The sequence below is a fragment of the Calidris pugnax genome, unplaced genomic scaffold, assembly GCF_001431845.1.
Source record: "Calidris pugnax isolate Ruff unplaced genomic scaffold, ASM143184v1 scaffold8, whole genome shotgun sequence".
NCBI classification, from domain to species: domain Eukaryota; kingdom Metazoa; phylum Chordata; class Aves; order Charadriiformes; family Scolopacidae; genus Calidris; species Calidris pugnax.
The window spans coordinates 1399237-1413589 of NW_015090830.1; positions in this window are offsets into that span (position 1 = coordinate 1399237).

Consider the following 14353-nt stretch of genomic DNA (forward strand, 5'->3'; position numbering starts at 1 on the left):
AATTTGAGGATAATATTAGAGACCAGATGCCACAAACATATTAGAGGGGGGGGGCAGTACAAAAATAGAGTAAGCTATTCAGGCAGCAGCAATGAATATAATGTATGGAAATAGACAGAAAAAAAAGGGAGAAGGTAAAAGGGCGGTTTACGTTGTTTGAGGTCTTTAGGTAACCAAGTGATCTAATGCACTGATATACTTACAATTAATACATTAATAATAATTACATTTAATTAAACATTTAACTTGTTTCATTTCTCATCAACTTTCAAAGTAAAAATATTTTCCTTTAATCTAGCCTGAATTTTCTGTGTTGTAACTTATGTCCATTGTCCCTTGTGTTTCGAACCTACACTTCTGAGAAGAGTCTGGCTGCATTACTTCTATGCCCTCCCACTTACGTAGTTGAAACAGAGTAAGATATTCTCTTAACCTTCTCAGGGACAAATAAACTCAGTTCTTAACCTGTCCTTGTACATCATGAACTCCAGTTCCATAATAAAGTGATGTCCCTCCACTATGCCTGCATCAGTGTGGCAACATCCTTCTTGTACTTGGGAACTCCAAACTGGAAATGACCCACAATCATTAATAGGCAATTTAGTCTCAGCTTAATCCTAAACTCTGACAGAATGTTACCACTTTAGATCAAAAGTGCTTCTTTTCATACTGAATTAAAAATTTTAAAAAGATACCTACCTTTAAGCAACTGCAAACCTTGTAGAAACCTTGTAGGCTTCTTATTTTGCCTCTCAAATAAGATGTAAGGATACAGCTGCTCAGAAAACTGCTAATTGATCAAATTTTTTGACAGTGCTTTTCAATTTAGAAGCGAGATCTTAAATCTCAGCCAAAGGAAAGTTCAATTGTCCAGGTATTTATGAGACAGTGTCTCTCTGATTTATACCATCAAGATCAGGGATTTATATATATATAAATATATGTTGTAAACCAGCATGTTTTTATTCAGCTTAGAAATGTTGTTAAGGTAGTAAGTTAGGGTTTCATTAGGGTTTTCATCTGTAGTAGTAGTGAAGCTGGAGGTGATTCTAAGTCATTCTTCAATATACCTTCATGTATTTACTGAGTGAAAACAATTACTGTTACATGTTTTATCTACACCACAGCTGGTACATAAGAGGAAAAATACTGCTAGCATGTGTATTGCATGGATGTTGAAGTAAAATAATAACAATGCAATCTGCAACAGCACATTGAGAAGAATGACTTCTTTTACACTTTGAAAAACCAAGAATGCTTTAAATTCTAATGAGTATATATATTTGAATCAGTTCTGGCAACATAGCATCAACTAGATAAATACAATGGTACTCAAATCTAGAATAACATTTCTGTATTTAACAAATAATTTTTCTGTAACTTTTCTGTATTGGCACTCTGTATAGCCCAGTAAGGTGAGGTTTTATCTTTACAATCTTTTGTAAACACTCTATGGGTTTTGTATTCTGCCATGTAGCTTTACATCATGACAATCCACAGTCTCCCTTCACTAGTCCACTAATAAAGAACACAGACTGATTCTAGAAAAGTGAATTGTAAGTTTCAGTGACAGCTAATATGAAAATGTACAACTTAGCCCTCCAGAAGACCAAGGAGAACTGAGAAGAATGTTCCTTATCTTGATTTAGGACCCTCTTTGGAGACCATTAATGATCAAAAAAGCAGCTGTGCTGCTTTACACTAACGGAGTGTTCAGCTCAGAATGGTTTAAATACATTGATTTATGTACATTCATAGCACAACAGCTTTCCATTCACAAATGGAGCTTGACTACCTGAACATGTAAGCAACAGGCAATCTGAACTTGGTGTTGAAGATCAAAGCCTTGTACTCCTTTGCTGTGCTAAAAAAGATATGTCCTCAGGTAGTATGCACACACTGTTTAATTAAAAAACCCCCACCATTATATAAATTCTACAGCAGCGCTGTTCCACTTGGTACATTTGCAGCTGGAAATTTCATCAACCAGGATCTCTGCCATCTCCATGTTTTGTAGTGATGTCACGTTAGTCACTGGTTAAAAAGAAACTGACAATAAAAGCACTTTACAAGCAGAGAAGTATACAACATCTTATTAGATACTGGTGTAACGACACTGTTTTAGAAAAGCTGCATGAATCTCCTGTGAGTAAATAAAAGGAAGGAAAAAACTCTAAGTAAGAAAAAGGATGCACGTAAAAAGGCTTGTGATGATGAAGAATCTGGGGAATGGATAAAAGAAGCCTTAAACAGCCAAATGCTGAGAAAATGTACATTAGAGCATCAATCTGAAACCCAGTGGAGCACAGCATAGCAATTCTACCATGTTCAAGAGTGTCAGTTTAATACCTGAAAATTAAGTATAAAGTGAACATGAGTCAGTTCAGTACAGCTGCCTCATCCAAGCACTGCACTTCAGTCCTCAGAGAAAGATTAAGTAGGAAATTGTTCACTTTAAGAGCCATTAAACAAACACGTGGGGAGGAAGGCAAGGTTCAGAAAGACCAGGGTTATGTGCTGGTTTAGACCCTGAATCCCAGTGCGGGAACGGGGTCTCCAGCTCTGCACTGATCAGTCTTGACACCAGAGCAAGCAGTGTGCGTCAATGGGAGCACAGCTGCCGGCAGCCACATCACCAACGTCCGACCCGTGCTGGGTATGAGAAGCCATCTTCTTCTGAGGAGCTGAGCCTCGTCAGGCATCTTTCTTTGCTTTACCCTCATAACTGCATTACTCACTTTAGCAAGGGTTTGCATCATGAATAAGTATTGGCTGATACTGTATTTGAAGTTCAAACTTGAATGTAGAAGACAATTCTGTGAAAGGCCGTGGAAAGGCAGGTATTTCCCTGCGGCCTGTGGAGAGTTAACACTGGAGCAGGGAAAAACGTGAGGAGGCAGGAGCAGCAGAGGAGAGCTGTTATGGGCTGACCGACCGCAGCCCCCCATTCCCCATCCCCTGTGCCTCTAGAAGGGGGGGAGTTGAGGAGTCAGGAGCAAAGGGCTTAAGCTGAGCCTGGGAAGAAGACAAGGGGTGGGGGGAGGGTGTTTTAGTTTTGCCTTTATTTCTTACCACCCTACTGTATTTTTAATTAGCAATAAACTATATTTAGTTTAGGCCCAACTCAAGTCTCTTTTGCCCGTGACAGTAATTGGTCAATGATCATCCTGTCTTTATCCCAACCCACGAGCTTTTCAATCTTATTTTCTCCTGTGGGAGAAAAGAGGGGGAGAGAAGAGAGGGGCTGGGTGGGGGTCTGGCAGCCAGCCAGGGTCAAGCCACCACAGTAGCAATAAATTAAACTCATGTTTAGCAAGGCTGGTTTTATCACACCTATCTCAGTTGAGCATAAATCAGAATTTGTTGAAGGGAAGCCTGAGGAATCTCATTCTTCATTGAACTCTGTCTCATTGCTGCTCTATAACCCAAGAGTTCTACAGCAGCAACTTTTACCTTTTGGCTAGTTAATTAAAAGAAACCCTGCACCATGTGCCTTTCCAGCACTGTAAAGAAAACTAATAAGTACTTACTAGAACATTTATGAGTCTGTTAATCAAAAATTTCACTGGAGTAGGGAAAGCTGCTTTAGTCACAGAAGACAGGGTTGTTTAACCTTAATATGCTGCATAACATAGTATGTATGTCACATGGTATGTAAATGTGGCACTAACTGGCAGAAGGTCTAGGCAGAAGCACCAGGCAGAAGTGCTATGATACTTATAGTGCCACATCCACACTTTTAGTTTCTTTGCTTTTAAGCTTATTTATGTCAATACAAAGTTAGCTCGCCCCTACCTGTAATCAGAACAGGAAATAGTTTCCTGAGTAAATGTATGTTAATTTAAATAAGCTGTTCATATTTGCCTTTTCTGGCACAATCTCTTTGCTCACTCACCAACTGAATGAGTCATAAAAACCAGTTAGGATCAAGATCTAACATTAAAACACTTTGGCATTTCCACTTCCACATCTGATATGTTTGCAAAGGAAATAATATATTGCCCATACCTTTTTCTCAAGTTACTTCAAAATCTGTCTTAACTGTACTGTGTGAGGTCAGATTGCTCATGGGCACTGGTCTGACATGCAAGAAAACAGGCTGGTTGACACAGAGGAAATAAATCCCAGAGAGTAGCTTGCTTGGATTTTTTTTTTTTTTTTTTAGTTTAATTTGCCAGAGATGACAGAGAAATTATTCCTGCTCAGGAAACAATCAGATAATGAGGAAAGGCCTGAGGCTTTTAAACACAGCACCTCTACTTCCCTCAATGGGACTGATAGTAATGGCCAGTAAGTTTCTGGCAAGTTGCCTCTTGCAGGAATACCATTTGCTTGCTTTAGAAAGGACTATTTCTGATTCTGGAGGTGGTTTATTTCACTTTTAAGGTAGTTTTAAATAATTAATAAATAATCAGTGCTTCTATGGGCATCAAGTTTTGTTTCCAGCACTGATTCCTGCTACAGACCGAGAGCTCACATCTTCCTGAGAACAGCATCTTGCTGATGTCCTACTGGCAAGGTAAGGAGTGTCTTTACAAGTCTGGTTGCAAGCAGTCTTGAGCCTGCTCAGTGTGCTATCAAAAAGCTCTCTGTGTTGGTATTGCTCTGGGCTGGGGTACTAAATCAAGCACAGTCAATCTTATCAGGACTGTATAGCATCCAGAAACAATATTTCACATCTGAACTGCTTCGAGGAAAGATGTAGGTGTATTGGGACCTGCTCCTAAAGACTGTCCTCAAGTATCTGTCTGAGAGACCTGGAAAAATGCACATAAAGGCTCTTCTAAAATTCAGAGGGTGGGGCAGGTGAAAGAGGAGAGGAGAGGAGAGGAGAGGAGAGGAGAGGACAAGGAAAAGGAAGGGATCATTGATATTGAAAAAAATTAAATCCCTACTTGAAGGAGGCATATTTACAGACATATACAGATATTTAATATGAGTTTTTAATACTGTTACAGTCAAATGAAGAAGTTCAAGAATTAATGAAGTAGGACAGGGCTGCAAAGGGTTTTTAGAAAAATCTTCATTGTACCCAACTGTCCTGCATTTGAAGTGCTCTGTACCATGTCACAAAGACCATCTTCCTTTAATATATTCCCTTTTGACCAGTTCATTTGCCATTTCATAGTAAAGTTTCTCAAAATACCATCTGTAAAGTGTCCATTAGGGACCATGAGCAAGAATACTTTGCATTGCTTCTGTTTCAAACATGGAATATATGGTATTTGTACATAGCAAAGAAATACTTTTCCAATGGGCATCTGCGTGAGACTAATTTGTAAATATGATAAAATGCAAATTCTACATTTTGTCATTAAACTGAGCAGACAGGTTTAAATTACATTTCCACAAGGTAGTTCTTTAAGACTTTGCCATCAAATATTCAAAGAATGTGGAAACGTTAGGGAACATCTCTAAAAATGACAGAAAAAAAAAAAAGACACAATTTTATTTTCCTTTGGGAAGCAGGATTAGTTTGTTGTAAAGTTTAAATGTGTGTCAGATGTAGAAACACAACTGAAACACTAAAAAATTCTATCATTTAAGTGTTCCACATTGATGTCATACTAGGCGGCAAGAAAATGAATTATGGGAAATGCATTCTTTTGTTTGTTTAAAGAAATAGCATAGTGATATGTTAACTACAAAAACCAATGTCACCAAGCTTCTTTAGTCATGAAACATCCTCCATATAATAATATAATGTCTGGTGTACTCTTGAATAGCTTGACAAGTTGCAATTTCTGTCAGTTTTGGCTTTCAATACTTGCTGTCATGGAAAGAAGAGCTGTTTCAAATAAAAGACATGAGATGAAAGGAGTGAATCTGGAGCAAGATTCCTTGGATAAATGACCTTTCAACTTAGGACAGACATGTTTATTATTTAATTGGCAAAAAAAAAGGGTAGATTATGAATATTTAATTAACAAGACTCCAGCGCAAACCAGAGGCTGAAACAGACAGACAGATCTTAGTCCGTGATAATACTGCTCTTTCTCCTATTAATTAGAACCCTCCTCCATTCTTTTTTGTAGTGTTTGTACTCTCTCTTATGCTAATTGTAGTTTTGGCATTCCTTATGGAATTGTAATTTACATTTTATAACATCGTATTCTTTATCCATTCATCCTCTTGTAGCTCCCGGTCCATATGTTTTGAATTAGATTCATCTGTATCTGGGTATATTAAGTCTGTTGGAGTGTCCATACAGGGATTTATATCCCTGTATGCTTGATTATATTATCAATTCTTTCTTGATAAAATTAGTAATTACGTACAAGTTTCTTTAAAATAAGTAGAATAAGAAGTGGATTGATTTGGAGAGACCTTATGCAGGTAACATTTCTTTCTTATCTATTCCTTTATAGTAAATTAGTCTCCGGCTCAACATAGGTTTCATGCTATTCCACTATCTACAATAATTAAAACTTTTCTGGAGTTTTGGCTGATTCGTGGGTAGTAACGTACTGCCTTCCTAAATGGAAAAAAGTGGTAATTTAGTGTAACCAAGTGGGCAGGGTAGTGTATCAAAACTGAAATAATAATCCATGGTGGAAAGCAGAGTTTTCAAAGGAGATGAAGTCTCCTTTCATCTTTAGTATGGTAAGAAGAGCTTTATTTTGAGGCACCTAAGAACATTTATCCACATTCTGATATTGTCAATGGTCTTTCATTGCTATTTCCTTCAAAATATAACCACAGATTGTTAACAAACTTGGCTGTGGTGACAGGTTATGAATAAGGCCTGCTCATGAAAACAGCTAGAACCTAGAGATTTCTGTACCTTTAGATATGTGAAGGTAGAGGTAGAGGAAAAAACCCACCAAAAATGAGGGCTTTGAGGACACTATTGTATGGGCAACATGTACTCAAAACTTGGAGATACATTGCTGAGAAGACCATGAGATTCCAGATTAGCTGACTGTAATAATTAAATACTCTCATAGTTACTTAGGAGGGACCTGAAGCCATAAATTTTGCTGGAGAGAGAGAGAGAAGAGAAGAGAAGAGATAGCATGTCTTGATACTTGTATTTCACAGGAAGAAAGTCAAAAAAGGGAAAGATACAATGCTTGCTTTCCTAGGATTAGAAAAAAAACACATAAACTTTGGGTAGGGATAGAAAACTGAGGGAAAAAAAAAAAGGTCATGGTAAAAAGCTGATACGGACTACAGTGAAAAGTTTCTAAATTCTGACCTTTCCTGAACTGATTTGGAAATGGAAAGCATTGACAAGAGTGAGAGAAAGCCAAGGTGGAGCAGAAATACAGGATGACAGAAAAGAAATGCTGTGATTTAATCCAGAGCAATTTCTTTTTCAAATGAGAGTGTTTTTTAATACCATAACCCAGACAAGTATGCATATGACCTTATTAACATGTCCCTTAGCAGAAAACTCTCGGTATGTCTTAATGAACGACATCTAGTTAGTAAAGACAATTAATTACTGTACTGTGCCCAAAAAGGTGTAAGGTTATGAATGAGTGACAAATTGTTTTAACTGATTTGTTGGGTGAACTACTTGCCTATTTTCTAATTGCTCCTTCCCTTTTCTTCCCTGAGCTTGGCCTTTCGCAGTCATAGCTACACAATAAAGTGTCCCTCTAGCTGAGAAAAATGTTTCCCTGCTTTTCTGAGCTACCTTCTGAGGTTGAGTGCTGCTTGATTCCTGAAGTGTGTATGGTCTTTGGCTATAAATTAGTCTGTAACAAACACACCAAAGGCATAGCTTGCTTGAGATGGCGTTCAGCTCTGTTGCTCATCACATACACAGGGAGAAATTTTGACTGGCACAGAGAGAAGTTAGGGAGAGAAGTGACAGCAGTCAGCTCATGCTTGACGCTGCAGAGGTTGGTAATAAATCTGTCTGATCTTGGCCAACAAACGAAGTCTGCCAAGGTGATACATCTGGTTCCCTTTCCCTGTATCTAGAGCTCGCGCAGGTCCCAGGCTGCTTGCTGAATGCAGATGCTGAGCTGTGGTATCTGGTAGAGGTCAGGTGTGAGGACCATCCTGGGGTTAGTTAGTGCATATGGGACTATTTGACAGTGCAGGCTGGCAGTGTAGGTGCCTGTGGGCTTTTTGAAGATTTTATCATATGGGTAGCTTGTGGTAACCTGCTTTAACACATGTATTTCAGGCATAATATAGTTTCGTTATTAAATATAAGCCATTACTTGGTAAATAATTTTAATTAAACTGACCGACTATGTCTAAGAGAGAAATATAGCAAACCCCATATTCTTAGGTCTTATATAGACCTAAAGCATTGTTATTCTATTACCACCACTGAGACTCTGCAAAATAAAGCTTTTAATAACTAAGGAAAAGGTGGGGAGAGAAAAGTATTAAATTCTATGTAGTGTTTTCTACCTCAGAGTAAAAACCTCCCCTGGGAAGATGAAAAAAAAATATCACTGTATTAGCTTGCTGGTTCACAACCATTTCTGTATCCTAATGAAAGCAATTCTGGAATTACGTATCACTCATATTGATGGAAGGGGCAATTTGTATAAACCTATCTTGCTAGTTATGGGCATTTATTGTTTGTAATAGCCTTTGAAAAAAAGATTGGCCTGTCATTAAGCGAGACATTTGAATGTAGGATGACATATACAGAAGGGAGGAGTCAAAATACATGTGCTTCATGATTACAGCAGCTTTACCAGAACATACTAAAATATAAAACATGGATACAAACAATATTTAAGAATGGAGCATTACTACAGCAAACCCAGGAAATATTATAAATCATATTACTGTCATAAGCATTAGTTCATACTGGTTAGATTAGCATTTAATTTTAATAATAATTTTACAACTATTTTACAGCTTTAATGTTCTTAAGTTTAAAAGCGATAATATTATTAACACAGGTTTACTTGTATCAGTGTCAAACATATTTCATAGATAGTTATTCTTTCAAATGTTTTTATTAATGATCTGAAATCCCAGATTGGGAGACTGTGATGGCTAGCTTGAAGACTGAACTGCCAGTGGCAGAACATGACTCAGAGCAGCCCGAGCCAGAGTGGCATAATAAACACTCAGAGCATTTTTTAAAAGAAACCAGAGTCAAATTATATGTTACAAAATGTAGCTGCCTACAGTTATTTTAAATGTTCTGAGCAAAGTAGCCACTGAGGCAAAATTAATGAATGATTGGACCGTGAATTAGTTAAGAAGTCCTCTGGGGAAAAAAAAGAAGTTAGAGGGAGACACTGACAACTTACTGCAAACTTTTTTGTACATTTTCCATAGAGAACTGAAAATTTCTAAGTGAGACCCAGACTGGGAAAAGACTAATGTGAAAGGCAGGCTGCTTTTGCATGAATGAAGGGGCACCAGCATTAGAAAGACAGCAAAACATAAGAAAAAGGCAGTTTAAAATGTGGAAAGATATTATTATATCTCAGAACAAAAGGAACACGAGCTAGATATATTTTTCTCAGAGCAGTTGTTTGAGCATTTGAAACATATAATAGAAAAATCCAGTCAGTAATGACCTTGTATGTACTTTATCAGCCACTGTTGTGCATTTCACAAGGAAAATTTGTCTGCTATGGGAGATGTGAGTTTTAGGTTGTGACAACAGTATCTGGTTTATTTGTTAGTGCTTGGTCTGTGCATCTTTAACAAGAGGCAGCTGGCTGAGGAGAGCCTGCTGGAGACGGTGCTGATCTGGGAGTGCCTTGGGCTGCTCCAAACGGATCCCAGAGCTGCACGGGCTGGGAGACAAGCAATAAGAAGTCAGGAGTTTGTAACTTACACAGGCTGCTCATTGGTAGGGACTTACAGGTTTGGCAGGTTTACTCAGAGATGAAGTTTGCACGCTTTTCGTAAGGCTATACTGCCTTCCATTCCTATTCCTGTTACATCCTCACTTCACAACTTTCCTTTGGGGCAGTCAGCTTAAACAAGCATCAGTTCTGCAGCTGCCCATACATCACAAAAAATGTCAGCAGCAAGAGTTTCCCATGGTTTCAGCATTTTTCTGCAAAATGATAATTGATACATGGCAAAGGGACAGCATATGTGCCCAGAGCTCCTTGTGAAAACAATGGGAGTATGAATTGTTCAACTGTGTGAGACCAACTAAGCCCATTTCATTATTGACTCTTCCTTAGTCTTGAATGCATCTTGAATATATCTATGGAAAGCTTAGGGGAAGGGTGTGATTCTGTCCAAACCAGCAGAAGTAAATGAATGAAAATAGCCATGGGAGTGAAATCCCACTGTAGCCCCAATTCAGTCACCTCCTTTCTTATGTGCTTTTATTGTTCTGGTTCACCACTTCTGGAATGCTTCACTTCTGCTTTTACAGACTACTGTTGGTTGCAGAAAAGGGAATACCTTCACGGCTGCTTACAACACTTGAGTTCTGTTCATTACAAGTCAGTTTTAGATGAGCCAGAAAGCAATAGAAGAACAAGAGCTGAAGCTTTTGAAAAGAGGGAATGGTGCAGCTCACAGTGTTTCCTCCTCTGCTTCATACAGTTTGCTAACTGCATAATGAGGTCTGTTTAAATATTGAGTAAACAAAATCAGGACACTTGGTCAGTATGTCTTGTACATAGGCTGCAGACACTACCAGGTTTAACTTATGACTGAATGCTTAGCTTGCATTAAGATCCTTCATCAAAATGCATTCATAATGATAGCACACATATCCAGATTCTGAGTAAACATACTGCTTTTAATTTTCATGTTAATTTACAAGGAAAAAGGTATAAAATACCTATTTGGAAGATTTAATGTTCTGATCAAAATCTATATGGCATTCTGTAGATTACCAGAAGCAGTGATGCTATCTTGAATTTGACAACTATTTTAGCATATGTGACAAAGGAACAAGTTTTTCTTCCCCCGAGGAGAGGAAAATACAAAAAAGAAATTGGAAAAGTTTTTCAGAAATCCTAGCAGACTTTGAGAGGTTTCAGGAGAACTTTTTTCATCTTTTCAGAAAATAAATATATGCTACTCCTTTTAAACACTCCCACTTATGAAACATGAAACTCAAGGAGTATATATAAAAATCAATATTCTACTGTCATGTAGTTTCCCAATGTGATGAAATTATTTGGCAAAAGTCCATGATTTCCCACATTCACTCAACCTCTATGTAAAGAAGAAAATAATACATCAAAGAAATAAACTTCTGAAACTTATCCAGAAAGAAAAATATTACTTTCTTCCCCATACCTCATCATGCTTCAAAGATTAAACAGACAAATGGAGTAGAAAATAATAGTGTATAACAAGCATCTTTATTTTTCATATGTGTCTTTTTTAGATACTTGCAGATGGGAAAAAATGGGAGGGGAGGAAGGAATAGGAATAGGGAACTTATTTTTTCTGAATTTAAAATTCTGCTAGAATAAGAGGAGAAGGCACAAACTGTATTTTGACACTGACATTAGGAAAAATCTGGACACAGAATAAGGTTCTTTAAATAAGAGTCTGTGATACACCACTTCACAGAACGTAATGCAGTGATGGCTGTGACGAATAAGAGTAAAGGCCTTTAGTTTGTAATTAATAAGAAACTCTTAATTAAAAATTTTTACTCTGTATTTTCCTTAGGAACCTTTTTTGACATTTGGGAAAAGGTGTAGAGCAGCTCTGTATTATTTTGGCATTTAATATTTGTAGCATTTCTCCAACTTTTAATTGAGTTCTGTTTATGACCGTGTTACAACTCAGTACAATATTTTTAGAAGTATGTGGTGTCCCAATCTCTGATTTATTCCTAACTGAAAAAGACAATAGTTTCTCTAAATATAAGAAAAACATATTCTTTATATTATGCTGTCTCTTCACAGCTCTAATAGATCTTCATCATTCACTGCCCTAAAGTAAACCCCTTCCAAATCCATTAAAACAATCCCTTCACGCTGCTGCATACAATTCAGTTATTTATTAGGCTGTCCCTATTTGTTCAGCATTATCTCATCTGTTTGTCCTATAGGGTGTCAATTATTCAACTGTAACCAGTCCAGTACATTGATTTCACCTCCTGAATGTAAAGGCTTAAGGTAATTTCTTTTCGCAGTGGAACAAGGCTCTGCTGCTTCCATTATCTGATGCGTATTTAATCCAAGGCAGATGCTGGGAGCCTGTGAGTAATACTTCCTTTTATTTGAATGCATTTAATTTAGCAGTCTTTCACAGCTGTTTAATTCATCCCAACTAGTTAATGAACATCCATAATATCAGTATAGATATATTTTCCTCTAAAAATCAGTAAATTGAATGTATTAAAAATGGTTTCATCAACCCTTACTACTGAGATTCTTCAGTGGAATTTGAAAATTAGTTTGGGAGTGAGCACATGTTCAGAAGCAGTACAAAAAAGATGGTACTTTATAGCCAAACATACCACCCAGCAAAATCTGAAGCAAAAGGAGGAGCCTATAGACTAAAGGAACCTCTAAATAGTAGACTAATTTTTTTTTCTAATATATACTGCTTAGTGTATGTGTGACAGTCTCACTTATGTTTTCCTCCAACAAAATTTTGAGATTCCATATCCATACCACTTATTAACCAAACATTCATGTTTGCCATATTTATTCCAGCAATACAGCACAGCTGAGTCAAAGACCAGATTTACTGAAGTCTGGGTTATGCAATCAGCTTTTTGGGAAATATGTTTTTTGAGCAGCGATGGGGACCTCGGGGATCCCTGGGATGGATGTTCTTCCTCAAGGACATTTGTGACACCAGCTCCCCACCTGGCAAGCACAGCTTCTGCTGGAAAATGCTTGCTGAATTTCAGAAAGAGGGATTTTGCAGTGTCCAGATCTGTATAATCAGTACACCTTTCTGTGAGGAAAACCTTATTACACAGCTAAAATCATTCTTCAGCCAAAGTACAATGAAACAAACAAAGTTATTCACTACATCCAGAGTGCTTGGTTTTCTGCGTTTGTCAAAGTAAACTTCATACTTTGAACCATCTCCCATTATTGGTGAAGAAAAGGCAGACAAAACCAAAAGGAAGCTACTTACAGTGAGATTAAGATGGAGAATTTTTCTCATTCTGTGCAGTTAGCTAGCTGTTGGCTTTTATACCTTTTATGCCTCAGGGATTTCCACTCTGCCCTGTGCTCAGCTATGAAGAAATTCTCTCTAATAAGTAAAACGTGTTAGCTTTTTATAGCCAATGTCTGTTGTTCTACAGCATCCAGGCAGATTTAATCTTTCATTATGAAACTAGTAGTTCTTCCTTGTCCCTGGGATGGCTTAGCCAGCTAAAGTCATGATTTTTCTGATATGACTTCTCTATTTTGTATGAGTGCTGTGGGGTGGGAACAGGCAATCAAGAGAGGAAGGATGAATCTGGAGCAAGACACAAGCCTATGGTCTCACACATTAGTTTATTCAATATCTATTTCTAGGTTAAAAAACAATCTTGCCCCTTCAGCCAGTTCTTTACCCAGTGCACTGTGAATCAGCTCATCCCACAGTTGGACAACTTGTCCAGAAAGATGCTGTGAGGGACAGTATCCAAAGCCTTACTAAAATCCAGAAAAACTACATCCGCTCCCTTTACTTTATCCCCTAGGCACGTGACCTTATTATTGGAGGATATCAAATTAATTAAACAGGACTTTCCCTGTGTGACTTTATGTTGACTGTGCCTGATCGCTGGTGGCTGGCTCAATACCCCTCTTCTAAGCATCCTATAAAATATTCTTTGGAGTTGATGAGCCTGGACCTGCACTCAGGAATCCAGTGCTTATATTTTTTCAAACTGGCAGCATGAGCAAGTTGTTTAGGTGCTTAGGTTTTTTCCATCTCAGTTCATAGCACTAAACTGTGTTCTCTAACATGTTTACCTATGATTATTTTAAAAAAGTGGGGGTGGAGGCATATGGGTCCTATCTGTTGCAGCTAATCAAAAGAAGAACCACTCAGCAGGAAGCCTGTGAACATACTGGAATGCAAAAGATACCCACAACGACAAGTGCAACGTCAGGCACACACCACACTTTGGAAAGTTCAGTAGAAATTACACATTCCACTCTATGTGATGTTGGAGGCAGCAGCAAAGTGCTATTCGCTAAAAGGGAAACATTAGCTTTCTTGGTAGATCTAACGTAGGAAATATGTATTGAAGGAGTGTGAGTGATTTACAGGCAAGATCTAACATAAAGGAAATGTTAAGGGGAGAAACAGAATATGTCAAAACAAATAGTTTCCAGAAAGGTTACGTGGGAAAAAATTCTGTGACAGTTCTTGCTGTTCAAATGCAAAGTTTCTCCTTGGGTCTCTTTTCAAGCACTGCAGCTGGGTTCCTGTGAAAAGAAATGAGGAATTGGTTTGGAAGGGAAAGGCGCTCTGTGTGCGC